Source organism: Mustelus asterias, chromosome 24 (genome assembly GCF_964213995.1).
Source record: "Mustelus asterias chromosome 24, sMusAst1.hap1.1, whole genome shotgun sequence".
Lineage (NCBI taxonomy): Eukaryota > Metazoa > Chordata > Chondrichthyes > Carcharhiniformes > Triakidae > Mustelus > Mustelus asterias.
In genome coordinates this window covers 23,112,940-23,134,724 of record NC_135824.1, presented here as the reverse complement: position 1 = coordinate 23,134,724, position 21,785 = coordinate 23,112,940, and the positions used below count along the sequence as shown (strand labels likewise).

The following is a 21,785-nucleotide window of genomic DNA, read 5'->3' as shown; positions in this document are numbered from 1 at the left end:
TCAGTGCCAGGGTTCAGGACCTGTTGAGGGTTGGAAAGGAATTTGCTGGGGGAGAGAGAGCATCCATTGGTCAGTCCATGTAGGTACCAATGAAAGACAGGACAAGGATGGAGGTTCGGCATAGTCAGTCTGAGGAGCCAGACACCAAATTAAAAAGCAGAATCTCAAAGTTAATAATTCCTGGATTATTACCTGAGCCACATGAAAATTGGCATAGGGCAAATAGGATTAAACAAATGAATGCCTGGCTCAACGACTGGTGTGGGAGAAGTGGGTTCCGGTTTGTGGGGCACTAGCATCAGTACTGGGGAAAGTGGGATCTATACCATTGGGATGGTCTGTACCTGAACCGCACTGGGGCTGATGTTCTAGTGAGTGGCCTATCGAGGGATTAACTGAGTTTTAAATTGAATAGTGGGGGCAAGGGGTCAAATGTGGTATACCAAAACATAGAGACAAGGCAAGAGAGAAAGGTACGAATATGGGAAATAATAAACAGACCATTATAGGAAGTATAAATCTAAGAATAAATCTATAGAGAGTATAAATCTAAGAGTAAATCAGCAGATAAAAGTAGATGCTGCAAAAATAAACACAAAACTAAAGGCTGCGTATCTAAATGTACAAGGCATTTAGAAACAAAACAGATAAACTGAATAGCACAAACAGAAATATGCATGATCCGATAGCCATTACAGACACATGGCTACAGGAAACCGACTGGGATCTGAATACTGATCAGTATGTGACATTTCAGAAGGACAGGAAGTTAAGAAAATATGGAGGGGTGACTCTGTTAATGAATTATGGTAGTAGCACATCAGAGGGATCACCCAAGTTATGGAAACCAGGATGTAGAAGCAGTTTGAGTTGAAAAAAGAAATTCTGAAGACAAGAGTCACTTGTGGGAGTGATGTATAGACTCCATAACTGTAGGACAAGAGAAGAGATAATGAGAACTTGTCAGAAAGGTACCACAATAATCATGAGGGGTCTTAATCTACACATAAATTGGAAAAATCAGATGGTCAAAGGTACCGTAGATGGAGTTCATAGAATGCTTTCGGGACAGTTTGAGAAAATCACATTCTGAAGTCTACCAGAAGGCAAGCTATACTAGACCTGGTATTGTGCAATGAAATACGATTAATTGATAACCTCATGGTTAAGACACCCCTTGGTAGTAGCGATCATAATATGTTTGAATTTTACATTGTTCGAGGGAGAGAAGAGTGTGTCAAACAGTAGTATTTTAAAACTTAAATAAAGAGCAATTATGAGGGCATAAAAGCAAAGTTGACTAAATTGAACTGTCACATATGCTTAAGAGATAGATGAAGAGATTCAGTGGCAGACATTTAAGGGCTATTTCAGAATACACAAAATAGACACATTCCAATGAGAAAGAAAAATTGCAAAGAGAGGGCCCATCATCTGTGGTTAACTAAAAAAGTTAGACAGTATTAAAATTGAGGTATATATTTGCACAAAGACAAGTGGCAGGTCAGAAGATTGGAAAGATTAAAGAGAACAATGACCAAAAGATTAATAAGGAGGGAAATACTAGGTTACGAGAGAAAGCTAGCCGGTAACAAAGACAGATTTTAAGAGTGAACAAAATGAGTGTTCACTCTATAGAAAGTACATCAGAGGAACTGATAATGGAGAGTAAGGTTATGGTGGATAAATTAAACAGGCATTTTGCGTCGGTCTTCACTAGAACAGAGGGCACAAGTAACATGCCAGAAATAACTGTAAATCAGGAAATGGAAGGCATGGGGAAACTCAGGAAAAGTACAATCACCAGGGAAGTGGTACTGAGCAAATTGTTGGCTCTACAGTCTGACAAATCCCAGGGTCCGGATGGGCTGTAGCCCAAGGTCTTGAAAGAAGTGGCTGGTGAGCTAACTGATGTATTGGTTTAAACTTTGCAAAATTTTGTACACTGGGGGAAGGTTCCATTACATTGGAAGACAGAAAATGTTACCCCTTTATCCAAAAAGGGAGGGAAACAGAAAGCAGGAAATTACAGGCCAGTTAGCCTAACATCCGCCACTGGGAAAATGTTAGAAGCCAAAGATATTGTAACAGGGCACTTGTAAACATTCAAGGTAATCAGGCAGAGTTAGTGCTTCTGCGCAGGGGAAATCATGTTTGACCAATTTATTGGGGTGCTTTGAAGAAGTCAGATGTGCTGTGGAAAAAGTGAAACTGGTGGGTGGATTGTCCTTCGATTTTCAGAAGGCATTTGTTAATGTGCCACATCAAAGGCTTTTGCAGAAAATAAAAGCTCAGGGTGTCAGGGGTAACAGTGGTACAGAGAGAAGATTGTCTGGCTAACAAGAAACAAAGGGTAGGCATAGATGGGTAATTTTCTGGATGCCAAGATGTGGCAAGTGCTGTCTCACAGGGATGTGCTGGGGCATCAACTTCTTACCATTTATATAAAATGACATGGATGAAGGGACTGACAATATAGCTGCTAAATTTGCAGACAATGCAAACATTAGTACGAAAGTAAATTGACTTAGGAGGCAACAAAATAGCTTAACTGGCTGGTCAAACATGAAACTGTACAAGCAGGAAGAATAAAAAGGATTATTATTAATATGGTAATAGATTGCAGATCTTGGAGGTGCAGGGGGAGCCAAGTGCATGAAGCACAAAAGATTAGTAAAATCTAATAGAAAGAGAGAGATTGGAGGGCTCAGTCCCTGAGAAATCACTTATTCCTTCTATCCCAATTCCAACATTGGAACATCATTTTCATGTCATAAGAATGATGCCACTACGCTTACTTAGCTGTCTGATACCAATACACAATTATATAAATTGCGCTCGACTTGAACCCTGTCTTGTGTGCATTATCAATTCAATATTTAAATAGCAACTACCGCCAACAGTAACACGTAGGGCAGCATGGTGGCACTGCTGCTTCACATGGCCAGAGACCCAGGTTCAATTGGGTCATTGTCTGTGCAGAGTCTGCACGTTTTCCCCGTGTCTGCATGGGTTTTCTCCAGGAGCTCCGGTTTCCTCCCACAGTCCAAAAGACCTGCTGGTTAGGCACATGAGTCATGCTAAACTTGCTCTCAGTACATCTGAACAGGTGTTACAGTGTGGCAACTCATGGGATTTTTCACAGTAACTTCATTGCAGTGTTAATGTAAGCCTACTTGTGACACTGATAAATAAACTTTTAAACATCTGTAATTGCCAATATATAATTGAAGTGATGCTGAAAAAAAAAATCTGGTTCTGCTGATATCACAAACTTGTGACAACTTTTTTTTAAAAATGACTCAATAACCTACTTAATCTATGTGGTGGCAGGGAACAATCCCTCAGGAATTCAAAGGTGCTCCAATTGTCCACCACAACAAGGGAAATGGAAATCATTTTATCTGTGAAAATCATTGGATAATCTCAAAACTTTGCAATGCTAAAAAAAAATCCTTGCACACAGCAATGCTTAATTATTTTATTGAACACATTGCTGAAAAAAGATCTTGACAGTCAGTATATATTCAGAAAGTAAAGAGGCATAACTGATATGATCTTTGCAACCAGACAGCTTTGAGAGAGAGAGAGAAGTCAAAGACAAATCCAAATAAGTCCATCCAAATGATCAAACAATTAAGATGGAAGATGAGGAAAATTTCATCCCTTTCCCCATTACAAATGCATTCCCAAATCATCAGTATTTCAGATGTTTCCAAAAATCAGTATGGAATGCTTAACTTCTAACATACACAACTGTTATAACGATTATATACAACAAGACAGCAAATGAGAATGTCAATAATTTGGAATTTCGGGATTGATCCTTTCCACATCAGTGATAGCATTCTGGCTTTTAAAATGTTGTATTCTACGACAGGCTTCATTATTTATATAGTTCTGATAAACACTTTCATTGGTCAGTTGTTTTACAGATGGACAGAGTATATATTGGGCTAGATAGTACCACAAACAGCAAACATACAGCAGCCACCATTCATTCAATTTGCATTTGCCCAGAGACTTCCCACAGGATTTTACAGAGCAAGTTGCCGCCTGCAGGACACCCAAAGGAGGAGGCGCCCTCTGCAGGGCATCTGGGACCTGCACGTACAGGGAAAACAACGGTGTATTTATTTAACCAATCAGATTGGGGAATTGTGAAGAAACAGCACGAAGTCTGAACCAAGAAATGAAAGATAGAAAAATTAAATTGATATTACATCAGATACACAAAGGAGAGAGAGAGGGGGAGATAAGAGGCGGAAAGTAAATGTTAAAAATCTTCATTGAAAATGTAATTTCTCTAACAAGAATTTAAAGCCAAAGAAATGAGACCCCTCGTTTTCAATGGAAGTAATGTTCAGCAGTAAGAAAGACACCATGACGTTAAAAGGGCAGAGATTGGAATGGACAGGCTTGATGACTTTCTGGTGGGTTTAGTCCACTTCTATGAAGTTGGCGGAGGAACTTAATCTCATTCAAATTTATTAAACGCCAGTCAGCAAGATGCTTCTTTTATGCAGATCTCATGGCACATCTCAACTTCCTCACTCATATGCATTCATTGATGCTGTTGCCTAATTTGTCTGCAAAGGGTACATATTGGGACAAAGCACTCAAGAGTCAGGAACTGCGTAAGCAACAACTGTTTTAATTGAAAAATAAAAACAAATTACTGCAGATACGGGAATCTAAAAAGGAAAATACTGGAAAGTCTCAGCAGGTGCAACAGCATTTGTGGAGAGAGAATAGAGCTACAGTTTGGGGGGGGGGTATTTTTAAGAAATAGAAAAACAAAACAAAACGACAGAAGAAATGAAAATTTAAAAAAGACAAAATTAAATCAAATAAATGGAAATGGGGTGGAAGTTAAGGAGAGAGTTCATGCTCTGAAGTTGTTGGACTCAATGTTAATTACAGAAGGCTGTAAAGGACCTTACTGGTGCTGTTCCCCCAGTTTGCATTGGGCTTCACAGGAATGTTGCAACAAGCCAAGTACAGACATATGGACATCAAAGCAGAATGGTGTGTTGAAATGTCAAGTGACAGGAAGGTCTGGGTCCTGCTTGCAGATGAACTGAAGATGTTCTACAAAGCAGTCACCAAGTCTGCGTTTGGTCTCTCCGATCTAGAGTAGACTGCATTGGGAGCAGCTAATACAATAGACTAGATTAAAGGTGGTGCATGTGAAACACTGCTTCACCTGAAAAAGTTTGAAGTGCTTGAGTGATAGGTGGCAAATTGGAATCCACAATCATCAGGAATAACCTTTTTTTTAAAACACATAATGTTAAGACATTTCAATGACAATGACAAGCACGTTCCTTAAAGAAAAATGTCTGTTAATGAACAATAGCATCAATGTTAGAGTGGTTTTACTGAACTTCTGGCATAGATTTTGCTGCTACGGTTTTGGTTAAAGATGTCCTGGGAATAGAATTTCCATGGAGAAATTGCCCTCAGAATCGTAGAAACTCTACAGTGCAGAAGGCAGCCATTCTGCCCATCGAGCCTGCACCAACAACAATCCCACCCAGGCCCTATCCCCGTGATCCCACTTATTTACCCTGCTAAATCCCCTGACACCTTGGGGCAATTTAGCATGGCCAATCAACCTAACCTGCACATTGTTGGACTGTGGGAGGAAACCGGAGCACCTGGAGGAAACCCATGCAGACACAGGGAGAACGTGCAAACTCCACACAGACAGTGATCCAAGCTGCATAATGTTCCATTCACTATTACAAGTGGAGAATATTCCTTGAAAATTATCACCCTGCTATTCACGTAACTGACTAATTTCTGAATGTCATGCTGCAATTAGGTCTACAGAAAACAGAAGTCTAGAGGTGCTTTTAGCTTGTAGCTTTGCATTAAACTAGAAATCACTGTAACAAGAACAGCACACAAGCAACACCAGAACAGCACCGAAAGTCCAAGAACAAGTTACATGCAGTAGGTTTCCCTCAGCCTCTGAAAATATCTCTCAGGCAGTTCAACACCTGCCACTTAGAATACAGCCACTTCAGGATTCATTTGGTATACCTTCACAATGTCATCAAGATAGGAGCCAAGAACTGAAGAATGCACAATTCCCTGGTTTCCACACCAGCTGTAAAATTGATGTTTTGAAGAAACAAACACAATCATGCTGAATTTGTTATTTTTCTAAAAATATTCCATTTTCTAGCAAAATCTATTCAGAACAAAAAGGTACTCTGGCTCAGCCAGAATCTTCAAAATCTTTCAAACTAAAATAATGTAATTCAGTATTTTACACTGGCATAGGTGAAGCATTGTAAAGAGAATGGTGTTGATTTCCAATTCAGCTGGAGGTCCAGAGTTAACAGTTTATGATCAGGAAAGAAAAATGGTCAAGTTCTGAAATGGACCACAACACCTTGTTCTCAATCAGGTACTTGTAGGATTTAGATTACAATTTCACTAAACCAACCCTAATTATGGAGAAGATCGAGACTCAGCAAATACCAGAATAAGCACTGTTCATGTCACAGCATGGCAGATGTCTAGGTTGTCAAATTAATCATGAAACGGTTGTGAAACTAGTTAAAACCTGCAAAAATATTGTTAGAAAGCATGAAATTGATCAGGATTTACTGTTGTTGATGTTTTCACTGCAGTGCAGAAGGCGGCCATTTGGTCCATCAAGTCTGCGTCAATTCTGCGAAAGAGCATGTTACCCAGTCTCACCCTCCTGCCCTATCCCAATAACCCCACGTATTTACCCACTAACCCCCCTAAACCTCTACATCTTGGGACACTAAGGGGCAATTTAGCATGGCCAATACACCTAACCTGTGCATCTTTGAACTGAGAAGGGAAACATACACAGACACGGGGAGGATGTACAAACTCCACACAATCACCCAGGGCTGGAATCGAACTAGAATCCCTGGCGCTGCGTTAGTTTTAATTCAGTTCCCTGCCCAAATCTTATCCTGTGCATTTGTCCTTCAAGACAAAACCTTCACCGTCCCATTCTGCAAATTCTATCAGCCTTCTGATAAAAAAATGTTTGTGACTTTAGTGACAACTTCCAACACAAAAGTTCCTAGCATCCTCACAAAATAAAAATAAAGTTGTCGCATGCTGGTAAATGGCTTGAAATATTCCAGCCAAGCTTCAATCATTATGGCTGTGCAACTTAAATAGTGTGTTGATAGTCCTCTCATAAATAAAGATATGAAAATAAAACTGAAGTATATATTCACCTGGCTTCCAGAGTTGTGCAGCTGGAAATGTCAGAGAGGAATATAAAGAGGTGAAGTTGCAGTGGGCAGAAGTTGAGTGGCCTGATGATACCCACTATGTTAATCCACATTAGAACATTAATCTCAACAGTTCTTTACTGATACAAAAAGTGTTCAATCTTAAAGCTTTTATCAACTATCTTTTGAAAAACTGGATTTAATTTTCTCCAGCTTGAGGGGAAGCAAAATCAGATGCAGCATAGTAGGCGCAGCAATACAATAACTGAAGCACTTGATAGAATCCCTACAGTGCAAACAGAGGCTATTCAGCCCATTGAGCCTGCACCCACACCCTATCTGCGTAACCCCATATATTTACCCTAATCCCCCGAGGAGCAATTTAGCATGGTCAAACAACCTAACCCACACATCTTTGGATGTGGAAGGAAACCCACGCTGCCATGGGTTTATGTGCAAACCCCACAGTCACCCGAGGTTGGAATTGAACCCGGGTCTCTGGCGCTGAGAGGCAGCACTGCTAACTATTGTGCCATCATGCTACTTACAATTATGCATAATATAAGAGCAAAATGAGAAAATTAAGTTATGATGGTGCATAACCACAGGAAATAATTCAAGGTGTCCAAATGCCAGTTGGATGTCTAGAAATAACCCTTCCTTGAAATGCATATAAACATACGAAGGCACAGACCTCATCAAGAGGTTCACATGCACAAAAATCTGAACACCACATCCAAAATGACCGACAGGTATTATATCTGACACATGCACCCACTTGGTCCTTACAAGACCAAGTTAAGCTGGTATCTATTTGGCAAAGGTGGAAATTTTAGCTTAAGTAGGTTCACTAACGTTTCCAGATGTACTGTTACAATTTGTTTTGCAATGCACACACATTTCAGATCGCACATCTGCACCATCTGCTTTTAGCACCCTGCCATTTTTTTTAAAAAGATCAGTTTGGTGAGGGGCAGGGAAATAAGTAGATAAGCGGGACCAAAAGGCAAAAAGATAAAGAAAGCAAGGATTCAAATTGTAAGCTGACCAAAACTATAGCTATTTATACTCCACCCTTGAAACCAATAGCACCTGCATTTGCATTGCTTCAAAGGGTCGCAGAAACTTGATTACATGTTGAAACAGATATCACACAAGATTTGAGAGAAGTTTACTAATTCTAGTTACACTCACTACAAACACTAACTGCTGGGGAATGAAAAGCAATTGCTAATGAACTGAGCAAGTTTCCATCCATTGTGCACCATGAAAAAAATACAATTACAAAGACTCAATTATGAGTTTTAGGCTGAATATTTAAGAGTGGTAACCAGAGTTTACAATACCGTAATGGGAAATTATGCTTTTTCCCCCCCTCTATTAATATTACAGTTTTCTAATTTAAGGAACTAATCGGACAGCTTACAATTACAGTAAAAATTACAATTTCTGGCAATTAATTTGTAAAAATCTTTTTAATCAAAGTTTGTTGGACATAGCAAAGATCCATCTAATCAGTTTTGAAACACACAATGTGGATATGCAAAGCTTAGCTTTACAAAATAGTCACTTACTTACACAGCATATTCACAGCATAAAATGTCTCAAAACTATTTTGAAGATTGTAAGAAAAGAATGGAATATCATGTTGGGACAAGAGTTTAGACAGTGTTTGAAGGTTGTAGCAAAACGTTGGGTTTTGAGAAAGCTTTTTTAAAAAAAGGCAGAGGGGTTTTGGACAGATGCCCCAGGTAACTGCGCTTAGGCAATTCAAAACTTCTGTCCTCAACAGAAAAGCAAAGGGAAAGCAGGACACACAGTTGGCCAGAATCCCAATGATGAAGGGTGCAGGGAAGTATGTCCGGAGAAAAGTTACAGAGGTAGGGCGCATTTCATTTTATGGGACAAAACCAAATATGTCAATAATGAAATGCTTGGTTAACCAAGCATCAATTAGAATGATTGTTTATGATGATCCAAACAGGTTACCTGTCACAATGTAATGTGCTTCATATGTTCTGACCTTGCCTCACACACTAGTGTCCCATTTAGTCTGGTCACCCTCAGCATCATGAAACAGTCAACATTTGGATGATTGCTGTCCACAAGGACAATCGAGCTGAATGTGTGAAAGAACAGCAATGGAGTAAAGTACAGGCAAGATCAGGCCAATATCTGTTGCACAAGTTCACTCGGATTGAGTTTATGCGAACACCAAATGGTACCCCAGAATGTAGAAACTGGAAGGATCACCAGGCACATTATATATAAATAAGCATCAGCCCATTATATGGACTAAAAAGCACCACCCAACATATAGAAATAAGGTAAGTCACTGAACCCATTCCAACTCATCCATTCAGAAAAGAAATAACTCCCCCACAATAAAATCCAGCATTTCTTTATAATTGCAAGATCTCTAATTCCATTCCCAATGTACAAATCCAATTTAAGCATTAATCACCATACAAAGAACTTCATGATACCAGTCCTATATTTATCTTTTGCTAGTTTTAACTTATAACACCTTTTTACACTATTTGTTTAATTTGAAACAATGATTCAAATTTGGCGTTTCTATTATTTTTCTAGCATGCACTTTTAGGAAGTCTTCTCCCAGCTTTTCCACGGTGAAATAGCCCATATTTTTCAGTATTTCCTGATTATTGTTATCTATATTAGAGGACAGTATACTTGGATCACCTGTGTACTGCCTTCAGACTTAAATGTCTCCCCAGCATCATGCTAAGTAACCAAGCTGTGATCTGACCAAAACAGTTCACACTCTAAACCTAATATTCTACATTTTAGCTATATAATTCTGCATTTGACTTGAATTGTTATCAATGTGTAGTAACAGTTAGAGTAATTATAGTAAATTAGTTAAGAGACAAGATGTGGAGTTTCCAGATTGGACTGGAGTAGGCACAGTAAGTAGTCTCACAACACCAGGTTAAAGTCCAACAGGTTTATTTGGTAGCACGAGCTTTCGGAGCACTGCCCCTTCATCAGGTGAGTGCAGGATTTGTTTCACGAACAGGGCATATATAGACAAACTCAATTACAAGTTAATGGTTGGAATGCGAGTCTTCACAGGTAATCAAGTCTTTATAGGTGCAAACAATGTGAGTGGAGAGAGGTTAAGCACAGGTTAAAGAGATGTGTATTGTCTCCAGCCAGGACAGTTAGTGAGATTTTGTAAGCCCAGGCAAGTTGTGGGGGTTACAGATAGTGTGACATGAACCCCAAGATCCCGGTTGAGGCCATCCTCATGTGTGCGGAACTTGGCTATCAGTTTCTTCTCAGCGATTCTGTGGTGTCGTGTGTCATGAAGGCCGCCTTGGAGAATGCTTCCCCGAAGATCTCTTCAACCTGTGCTTAACCATCTCTCCACTCACTTTGTCTGCATTGTAAAGACTTGATTACCTGACTTGCATTCCAACCATTATCTTGTAATTGAGTTTGTCTATATATGCCCTGTTCGTGAAACAAATCCTGCACTTACCTGATGAAGGGGCAATGCTCCGAAAGCTCGTGCTACCAAATAAACCTCTTGGACTTTAACCTGGTGTTGTGAGACTACTTACTATAAAGGGACAAGAGTATATGGAGTTGGGTCACAGATCAGCCATGATCTCACTGAATAGCGGAAGAGGCCCAAGGGGCTAAATTACCTCTTCCTTTTTCTATAATTCTGGAGATCCCCCCATAATATTTGATACTTATCCATGGGTGTGCAAGTCCACAGATCCTTGAAGGTGATGTCACAGGTGGAGAAGGTAGTGAATAAGGCATATGGCATGCTTGCCTTTATAGGACGGGGCAGAGAGTATAAAAGTTGGGGTCTGATGTTGCGGTTGTATAGAACGTTGGTTCGGCCGCATTTAGAATACTGCGCCCAGTTCTGGTCGCACACTACCGGAAGGACGTGGAGGCTTTAGAGAGAGTACAGAGGAGGTTTACCAGGATGTTGCCTGGTATGGAAGGGCTTAGTTATGAGGAGAGATTGGGTAAACTGGGGTTGTTCACACTGGAAAGACGGAGGATGAGGGGTGACCTAATAGAGGTGTATAAAATTATGAAAGGCATAGATAGGGTGAACGCTGGGAAGCTTTTTCCCAGGTCGGTGGTGACGTTCACGAGGGGTCATAGGTTCAAGGTGGGGTGGGGGGGGGGGGGGGGGGGGGGTCATAGGTTCAAGGTGGGGGGGGGGTTAAACACAGATATCAGAAGGACGTATTTTACAGTGGTGGGGGCCTGGAATGCGCTGCCGGGCAAGGTGGTGGAGGCGGACACACTGGGAACGTTTAACACTTATCTAGATAGCCACATGAACGGAGTGATACAAAAGAATGGTCTAGTTTGGACCAGGGAGCGGCGCAGGCTTGGAGGGCCGAAGGGCCTGTTCCTGTGCTGTATTGTTCTTTGTTCATATTTACTTCACCTGTTGCTGTGTTTCACCAACTTTAGTCTGAATGACCCTGGTAACTTCTTCAAATTTAACTTTTGCCACATCTATAGCCGCGTGTTAATTTGGTGTTAAATGTGAATGACCAGTTTTACCTTCAGTTTTTAAAACCAAATCAAAATTGTTACATTAAATTATAAATACAAGAGCATCAATCCTTGAAACGCTCCACTTATAATTTTCCTCACCCTGACATCAAACCACTAAGAAGTACCATTGCTTCCTATCGCTCAGGAAATCCTTGGATTTACTAGGATTTACCTTGAAACCTCACTATTTTAAGCCGTCAGCTTTTTGTGCAAAGATTTTCAGAAGTGTCACCCCACTTGGGAAATTCCTTTTCAAAACAAAAAATTATCCTTAAAAAAGGATCTTTCCCTTCTTACGGTATGCAGGCCACTGTTTGCCAGGTTCGAGTCTGCCCATTGCTTCTCACCTTTGATCCTGATAAATAAATTCCATTATTTTATTGAGTATTGATGCAACTTAGCTTTATTCGGAAAGATGAAATTGAAGTTGGCGAAGCCCCCGCCACTTCACTTCAATTGGCTCCAGTTTCGACTTTCCACCTCACCCTAAAGAGCCTAAATAGTGCAGCACTGCCTAATTAATGTTCAAAATGTGGTTTCTTCTGGTCCGGTTTCTAAAGGTTCAGAGTAAACATTTCCCTAAAATAACATATGGCCAGCCAATAAATTACCTGAATTAAGTTGTTTTGATATATGAATTGCAGATGCAGTTTATTACATCGGAATCTTCCATTTTAAATATTGTCTTATCTTTCTGCCATCCACCATTACCCTAAATTTGTTTTTGCAGAGTGCAAGAAAGAGTTTTAGCAATACATATCATTCAATGCAAAATTATGGGCCTCAACCCCAACTGTCCTTTAACCCATGTCAGGCAAGACTGATGGCAAGCTTAAATTAAAGGTACACCAACTATTGTAGCAAAACTCGTTCTTCTGCTATACCAGAATGCAAGGGTGAGGTTGACACTGGAAAATTAAGCAAAAGTGACCTTTCCTAAAAGATTAAGCTAAGCCTACCCATCCAATGATTGATGCTACTGGCTATGTAAATCATACAAATACAGGTGGCACAAGAGATTGCAACCAATTTCAGCCCAACTGCTTCCAAGTTTGTAATTTTGACCTATGAATATGGAATTTACAGTTTGAAAAACATATTAAGATAATACTTCAATGCATTTTTCTTTGGTACAAAACATCCAAAAATATTGTTCATACATTCCTTTGGTGTTAATTAAGGAAAATAAAGCTATTAACTGTTGGAAATTGAAGTTCGTCTTCCAAAAATTAATTCCAAATATCAGAACATAACCATTTTCTGATGTATTATACAAAAACTACCAATCTCTGTTCAAAATATACAAGCAGCAGCTACATATCTAAAGCTAAAGTGAATGTTAGTTACTAACTGGATACTAATTTTGTAACCAAGTAGTGACTTATTCAAAAAGAGATTTTAATCCAGAGCAAACTTCAGAGTCTTGAATCATAGAACTCACTGCTTAAAATTATGTTTGTTCAAATAAAAAGACACTGACATAGCATAGCAAATATCAACAAAATGCAATTTTGAATAAACATGTTTAGCATATGCCAGGTTGTCAGTTTATTGAACACTGGTCACTTTCAAGATTTCAAGCTTGTCAGTGCTGAAGACCCAAATACCTTAAATATTAAATACTGAGTATTTAAAACTCAGATTTAGCAGTTGAAAATATTTTTTGCCTACGAGTCTGGGAGCATCATGCAGTCATGCCCAGAAACCATAACCTCAAACATACCAGTTTTATCATAGCTATACAAATTGCTACTTTGAGCATGTGCTTTGCTTACGAGCTTAGATTCAGAGCGACGAATTTTTAGGCAGGTTATGGGGGCTGCAGAAGGTTACAGGGACAAGGAAAGGGGAGGAGGCCACGAAGGATTGAAACACAACAATTAAAATTTTAAATCTGAAGCATTGGGGTCAATTGAGTGCAGGGATGGGAATAGCCAGCATATGGGCAACAGAATTTTGACGAGTTGAATTTTATGCAGGGTGGAGCAGAAGCAGACAATGCTATGAAGGAAAAGAAACAGGTCATCCTTGTGACCAAAAGGATCTGACTCCCAGAGTCAAACAGGACACTGGGAGTGAACATTCATATTCAACCTGAGACAGGTCAGGGGGATTAGCAGGGTAAATACACGAGGTTACGGGGAAAGGGCAGGGGGGGGGGGGGGGGGTGCTTGTTGTCAGTGCATGCTTAATGGGCCGAATGGCCTCCTTCTGCACTGTAGGATCTCTATGATTCTACAGTGCTTTTTAACTAAAGGGAATTACAGTCCAGCCAAGGCTGACCAGCGAATGACATTTGTGGGTCCACACACTCCAATAATTTCTAAATTAGAACAAAAGAACAGTACAGCACAGGCCCACCAAGCCTGTGCCAATCATGTTGCCTTATCAAGACCAACTGCCTGTATCCTTCTATTCCCTGCCTAACCATGTGTCTATCCAGATAAGTCTTAAATGTCGTGAACATGTCTGCCTCAACCACCTCACTTGGCAGTGCATTCCAGGCCACCACCACCCTCTGTGTAAAAAAAACTTTTCCCATACACCTCTACTGAACCTTCCCCCCTCGCCCCCTTAACTCAAACCTGTGCTCCCTTGTAATTGTCATTTCTGCCCTGAGAAAAAGCTTCCAACTGTTCACCTTATCTATGCTCTTCATAATTTTATAAACTTCTATCGGGTAGCCCCTCAGCCTCCTCCTTTCCAGGGAGAACAATTCCAGTTTATTCAATCTCTCCTCATAGCCAATACCAGGCAACATCCTGGTTAAACCCTTTCTGTATTTCCTCCAAAGCATCCACGTCCTTCTGGTCATGTGGCAACTAGAATTAGACACAGTATTCTCAATGTTGCCGAACCAACATTTTATATAACTAATATAATTTGCCTACTTTTATACTTAATGCCCCAGCCAATGAAGGCATACTATATGCTTTCTTCACCACCTTTTCCATCTATGCTGCCACTTAAGGATCTGTGGGCTTGTACTCCCAGATCTCTGTGTGTCGATGCTCCTGATGGTTCTGCCATGTATTTTATAGCTCCCATCTGAATTGGATCGACCAAAATGCATCACCTCGCATTTGTCCGGATTAAATTCCATCTGCCATTTCTCCGCCCAATTTTCCAGTCTATCTATATCCTGCTGTATTCTCTGACAATCTTCATCACTATTCACAACTCCTGCAATCTTAGTATCATCTGCAAACTTGCTAATGAGCTACGTTTTCTTCCACGTCATTTATATACATTACAAACGGCAGAGGTCCCAGCACTGATCCCTGCGGAACACCACTAGTTACAGACCTCCATTCAGAAAAACACCCTTCCACCTCTACCTTCTATGGCCAAGCTAGTTCTGAATCTATCTAGCTCGTTCACCCTTGATCCCGTGTGATTTAACTCTGCAGACTGCCACGAGGGACCTTGTCAAATGCTTTATGAAAGTCCATGTAGACAACATCCAAGGCCCTTCCCTCGTCAAAAAACTCAATCAAATTAGTGAGACATGACCTCCCTCGTACAAAACCACATATCTCGCATCGTAAAATAAAACCAGGAAGGCCGCTCTCTTCATTGCCCAGTGAATCAAAAGACCAAACAGGTCCCTGGTGCTATATATTGTTATATGATATATTAACATCAGCACAGAGCAAACTGCTGTACTACAATTATGTTCGGTGCCCTCTATTTCATATTCTTCAGTGAAAAATACACCCACACAAACAACAAACATTTCAGCTGTCCTTTGATTGCCCAGCATTAAGTTCATATCAAGCATGAAAGACATGATTCACAGTTCTTAGGATTGAGTTTCTAGGTTACATTTGCCTGGATGCATGGGTCATCAGCCCCAAGCACTACATCATCATCTTTGTCTCGCCCTGAAAACAAACATCTAACTTGAAGAACAGGAAATAGAGGCACAAGAGTTGGAAAAGCAACACATCTTATTTAAGTGTCTTTTCCTTGATGCTATCATTGCCTGCTCTGCCCTCCTGTCACCGGTGGCTCCAAACATTTCAGGACAACTTAACACAGACAGAGACTTGAAAGCACAAACCTTCGTCCTTTTTCTTTACCTTTGAGCCTAGGAAGCATGTGTCTTATTTTCAGGGGCAAACGGCAGGTAGATGAGCACCCTTTGCACTTTTCTTTACACTGTAAACATTTCACACTCGTGTTGCCAAAAACTTGTGAATATCTCAAAGCTCTATTGAACGGCAAATTCCATTGCAAATGAAATCAACAGCAAAAGGTACCTGATCCAAGTTAAAATAATTGCACTGCAAAAAGCAGTTGATAAAATAATTAAAAATTGGTACAAAATTGTGACCAGGACTGAAAGAAAACTGAGCAGCAATAAGAAATGAGAGAAGGAATGTGAGGAGAATTACATTTAAAGGCCAAACAATGGTACAACGTTTTCTAAATATATATATGGCTATAAATCAATGTTCAACTCTTGGTCATAATTAACACATTCAAGCACAACCTACAAGAGCTAACTTTTGTTCAGCTGCCATTTGTTTCATTTGCACAACCTTTCTTCTTTATCGTCTTTTTTGGGAGTTTTGCAATAACATTGGTACAAAGTGTATTCCAGGACAGGAAATACAAAGCTGAAAATGGACACAAAGTTAACCTTAAAACTTGGTTTAAAAAAAATCAATTTGAAGCTAGTCTCATCAATTTGGAATAGACGATCTATTTCTACATTAACTCTATATTAGAAACATCTAAAATCAGTCTTGGCCAAATTTAACTCAATAATAATTCTCATTTCAATCAATCTATTTGATGAGTTCAATATTAATTAAAATCACAACTCAACAGAATGACATATTTGAAAATATTATAACCTCAGATTCTGAACCGAAGCCAACAGTCCCAAAAGTATTTTTTTGATTTAATTTGTCACATGTATTAGTATACAGGGAAAAGTATTGTTTCTTTGCACGTATACAGACAAAGCATATCGTTCATTGAGAAGAAAACGAGGGAGTGCAGAATGCAGTCTTATAGTCATGGCGAGGGTATAGAGAAAGATCAACTTAACGCGAGGTAGGTCCATTCAAAAGGCTGATGGCAGCAGGGAAGAAGCTGTTCTTGAGTCAGCTGGTAAGTGTCCTCAGACTTTTGTAACTTTTTCCCAATGGAAGAAGGTGGAACAGTATGTCTGGGGTGCCTGGGTCCTTAATTATGCTGGCTGCTTTTCCGAGGCAGCAGGAAGTGTAAACAGAGTCAATAGATGGGAGGCAGGTTGGAGTGATGGACTGGGCTTCTACACCTTGCTACATTTTCTGCACTTTCTACTTTGAAATAAATGCCTAACCAATTCTGAATTTCAACTGTAGACTTTAGTTAATTAGGTGTATTTTTCCTACACGTGGACTGTGATTCTACTGTCCTCATTGGTATTTGTACCAGCAGACTCAAAAATAATATTAGCAATTTGTCTCCAGAAACTAGAGCTGAATTAGTTGGTATAACACAAGCACGGCAATGTAACCTCAGCCTGGTTTGTATTTTGGATTTTATTTTGATAACATTTTACTTATTTTCTAAATTATTTGTAAAATTGTCACCTAATCTTGCTTATATTTAGTTCCTACATTTAGCGTTACATAGAAACAAAGAAAATAAGAGCCAGAGGAGACCATTCAACCCTTCAAGCATGCTCCACCATTCATCACGATCATCCAACTGAGGAGCCTGATCCCACATCCTCTCTCCCCCACCCCGAGTAATTTCATTTGTTTCCCAAAAAAACATGATAAAGGTAATTTTATTTCTTTCCTCTTTTCTCATCAACTTCTCTTGAAAATGTTAACATTTTTCTAGGGTATGATTCTGTTTGTTACTCATCATGCAATACAAATCAGAGGCTGGAAATTCTGCAGCAACTTGCTTTCTGACTCTGCAAGGCCTGGATGTCCATAAGGCAGGATTGTGATGAAATTCTCTCCACTGCCTGGATGAGCGCAGTTTCAACAACATTTGAACCTCAACACCATCTTTGACTGGCATGACCTTAAACATTCACTCACTCAACCATCAACACATTTTATGGCTGCAGTGTGTACCATATACAAAATGGTGTTTCGGTTAGGTGGATTAGCCATGGTAAATGTGCAGGATTATGGGGATAGTGCAGGGTTAGCCTGGGTAAGATGCTCTTTTGGACAGTTGGTGCAATTTCGATGGACTGAATGGACTCTTTCAACACTAGGTATTCTATTCTAACTCAACAAGGCTCCTCTGACAGTACAACTTCCACAAACACAACCTCCCTCTAAGATGATGCAAGAGAACAGATCCACCTGCAAGTTCCCCAAGGAACAAGCTATCTTGATTTGGAACTAAATTGCCATTCCTTCACTGTCACAGGCATAATCCTAGAACACGCTCCTGAACACACTGTGCATGCACCCATACCACATGGACTGCAAAGGTTCAAGGAAGCTCACAACCACATTCTCAAAGGCAATTAGGGATATGCAATAAACAAACACTGGACTTGCCAGCAACACACGCATATCCCTTGTGCAATCTTTTAAAAAAGGTTAACAGCATCACGGTTAAATATTATTCAGCCTGCAATCATACTCTCCAAGAAACCAAAGCAGGAATATTGTCCAATTTTCAACTAAGTTAACCAAAAAATGAAAATGATTTGTACTGGCCCCCACCCGTCTCCAGCAAAGAACAAGAACTTGCATAACATTCTGCAACATCATAAGGTACTTCATGGGACAGTGAACAAAATTTTACAGCTGGCCATGAGATCAATTACTGAGCACAAACCAAGGATTTTCTGAATCTGTGCTTCAACAACTCATAAGCCAAATTATCACAATCTGCAACTTCTCTTACCTCTCAGAATTCTTATGGCGCAGGAGGCCATTTGGCCCCTTGTGCCTGCACTGGCTCTCCAAATGAGCATCATGATTTAGTGCCATTCCCCTGGACATTGTTCCTATTCAAATCATCATCCAATGCCCTCTTGAATGACTCGAATGAAACTGGCCCCCAACACATTTCTAGACAGTGCATTCCTGAACCAAACCACTTATTGTGTGAAAAAGTTCTCACGTCACATTTGCTTTTTCTGGCAAATCATTAAATCTGTGCTCTTTTATTCTTGATCCTCTTGCAAGCACAAACAGTTTCTCCCTATTTTTCCAGCCCCCGACAACAGTTCTTTAAAATGATTTTTTAAAAGTTGGAATGTTTGGAGCAAATTATATTTATCCATGTGTCCCAGCTCCAAAATCACGATATTTTGAATAAGTAACTCAAATTCCTAGCCAATATTGACTATACATCTTCAGATATATGTGCACATCCACCCCCCCAAAAATGCTACTTTATTTTTTAAAAACTGTTGCCTTTCAAGGAAGGAAAAAAATCATTTCTGGATTAATCCAACAATACATCCAACCTCACTGAAATTACTTTGATGTGTATTCGACAATTCAAATGAGGAACATTAAGCGTTGATGTTAATTTTTAAAACACATATAATCTACAAAAAAAAGCGACAAGACGATTTGTAATTCAGGTGCTCCAGATTCCTAAATTTACTGAAATATACAAGTTTGCTGGCAACGCGTATGAACTGAGCAGAGTACGAAGCGCAGATCACCAAAATAAACAAACAATAAAGAAAGCAATACAAAAACACGCAACAGTACTCAAACAAGTCATCAAAAATAGTTACGGCAAATTGCAGTACTTTACAACCTATTCTGGAGAAATCGTGCAGGGTCAAAGTGACTTGTCCCCTTTTTTTTCTTGCAAATCTTAACTTTGCCTTCATAGTTTAGATATAAAACGTTATAAAGAGCGCATAAAAAGAATAAACGCACGCGTGGTTTCTCCTTTTATACTATACAAGTTGTATGAGAATGTGGGAAACAGGTCAGTAAAGTGTGTGTGAGAGAGATTTTAAGCGCCCACAATGCAAGGAAACAGCTATTTCCCCACGGGTGGGCGGGCGAAACACCAGAGGCGACATGAAGAGCGGCACTGAGCTCAGATCGCCCAGACCCCCGGGCTCGCTCTTCGCCTTTCCATTTCCTGCTGGCGGCGGCTTCCGATAAATAACCTTCGCCACCGCGACGGGGAAAGAAATCAGCCCGCCCCCAGTGCGATGCGATCCGGAGAGGGGAGCGCCGATGTGACAGATGGCAAATAAGGCGGGTGAAGGAAGGGGCTGGTGAGCAGGGCCGGCCGGCCGGCCCGCCCCGGAGGCCTCGCCTTCAATCCCGCCGCCCCGCTCTCGGTGAAGCAGCAAACATGGCGCCGGCGCTCAGGCCGCCCACCCCGCAGGCCGCAGCCTCCCCGACCCGCCGCCGCGGGCCGCAACCTCCCCGAGCCGCCGCCACCGCGCCGCCCCACACTCCACTCATCAATACTCCTCAGAAAGAGTGACTCACCGCCCGGTGCTCCGCGGCCTAAAAGCGGCAAACTCTCAGCACTCATCCGCCGCCGCCGCCATTATTATGATTTTTTTTTTGCCGCTGCAGCAGCTGCGCACTGGGGACCTCCCGGAGCATCATGGGTAACAGGCAGCCCCCAGCGCGCGCGCGAAGGCTCTCCCCCCAGCTGGGGTGCACCTGGCACTGGGACCTGGAGCTGCTCTGGGACTGCACTGGGGCTGCACTGGGACCTGGATATGCACTTGGCATTGGGATGCACTGGGACCTGGATATGCACTGGGACCTGGGACTGCACTGGGACCTGGATATGCAATGGGATTGCATTGGGACCCGGAGCTGCACTGGTACCTAGGGCTGCACTGGGACCTGGATATGCACTTGGCATTGGGACTGCACTGGGACCTGGAGCTGCACTGGGACCTGGAGCTGCAGTGGGCACTGGGACTGCACTGGGATCTGGATATGCACTGGGCACTAGGACTGCACTGGGTATGCACTGGGACCTGGAGCTGCACTGGGTATGCACTGGCCACCTGGATATGCACTGGGACTGCACTGGGACCTGGGTATACACTGGGCACTCGAACTGTACTGGGTATGGGGATGCACTGGGATTGGTGAGGCATTGGAGCTGCACTGGGCATGGGGATGCACTGGGATACACTGGGCAATGGGGCTGCACTGGGTGCTTTGGGCAGTGCAAGGGATTTATTTGATTAGACATGGAAAACTAACAGTAAATTAGTGACATCAAGATTTTGCGTTAAAATAGATTATTGTCAGTAATTTTTGCGACTTAAATACAGTTACTGTGGTGATTTTAAGGTATGATTATCACTTACGTTTATAGACCTCCTTCACGAAGGACTGTACAGTAACTGTATTTAAGTCATAAAAGCTGCGTCAGGGACCAGGGTTCAATTCCGGCCTTGGATGACTGTCAGTGTGGAGTTTACACGTTCTCCCCGTGTCTGCATGGGTTTCCTCTGGGTGCTCCGGTTTTCTCCCACAGATGTGCAGGTTAGGTGGATTGTCCATGCTAAATTGCCCCTTAGTATCCCAAGATGTGTAGGTTAGGGGGATTAGCGGGGTAAATACGTGGGGTTATAGGGATAAGGCCTGGGTGGGATGCTCTGTCGGAGAGTCGGTGCAGACTCAATGGGCTGAATGGCCTCCTTCTACACTGTTGGGATTCTATGATACATCAGCGATGAATGTTTATGACTGTGGACACACATACAAGGTAGATAATCATTGTCCACGGCCATGCTGTCATTCTGTATTGAGATCAGCAAATGCACATGAGAGAGGTGCACTGGAAAGAGATGCACAAAAAAAAAATGGTGCACAGCTATGTAAGTGATTCACAACCAGAACAATCTGACTCATGATATTTGGTTGACAGTAAAGTTCCCTGGGAGAGGTTTCTGTCTGTGCAGATTGCATGTTTGCACAAAGCTCTGCTCCTGGTCAGTAATGATCATTATTCTGCTTGATGGTCATCTGTTGTATGCCCTTGTGATCCTTTGTGGGAACAGTTGTTGTACAACAG

The 21,785-nt window shown here is 41.2% G+C and overlaps 1 protein-coding gene across 9 annotated transcripts in view; it reads right to left on the bottom strand.

Annotated features, from left to right (window-relative positions):
- Positions 1 to 20,329, bottom strand: part of LOC144511276 (zinc finger protein 280D-like) — a 112,728-nt gene extending 92,399 nt beyond the window's left edge. For 6 of the 9 annotated variants that reach the window (XM_078241434.1, XM_078241435.1, XM_078241436.1 and 3 more), the window contains exon 1: positions 20,231 to 20,329. The gene's annotated coding sequence lies outside the window, so the exon portion shown is untranslated. The remainder of the gene's footprint in view (positions 1 to 20,230) is intronic. The other 3 variants (XM_078241437.1, XM_078241439.1, XM_078241441.1) reach the window with 2 other exon arrangements.
- Between the last annotated feature and the right edge of the window lie 1,456 nt (positions 20,330 to 21,785).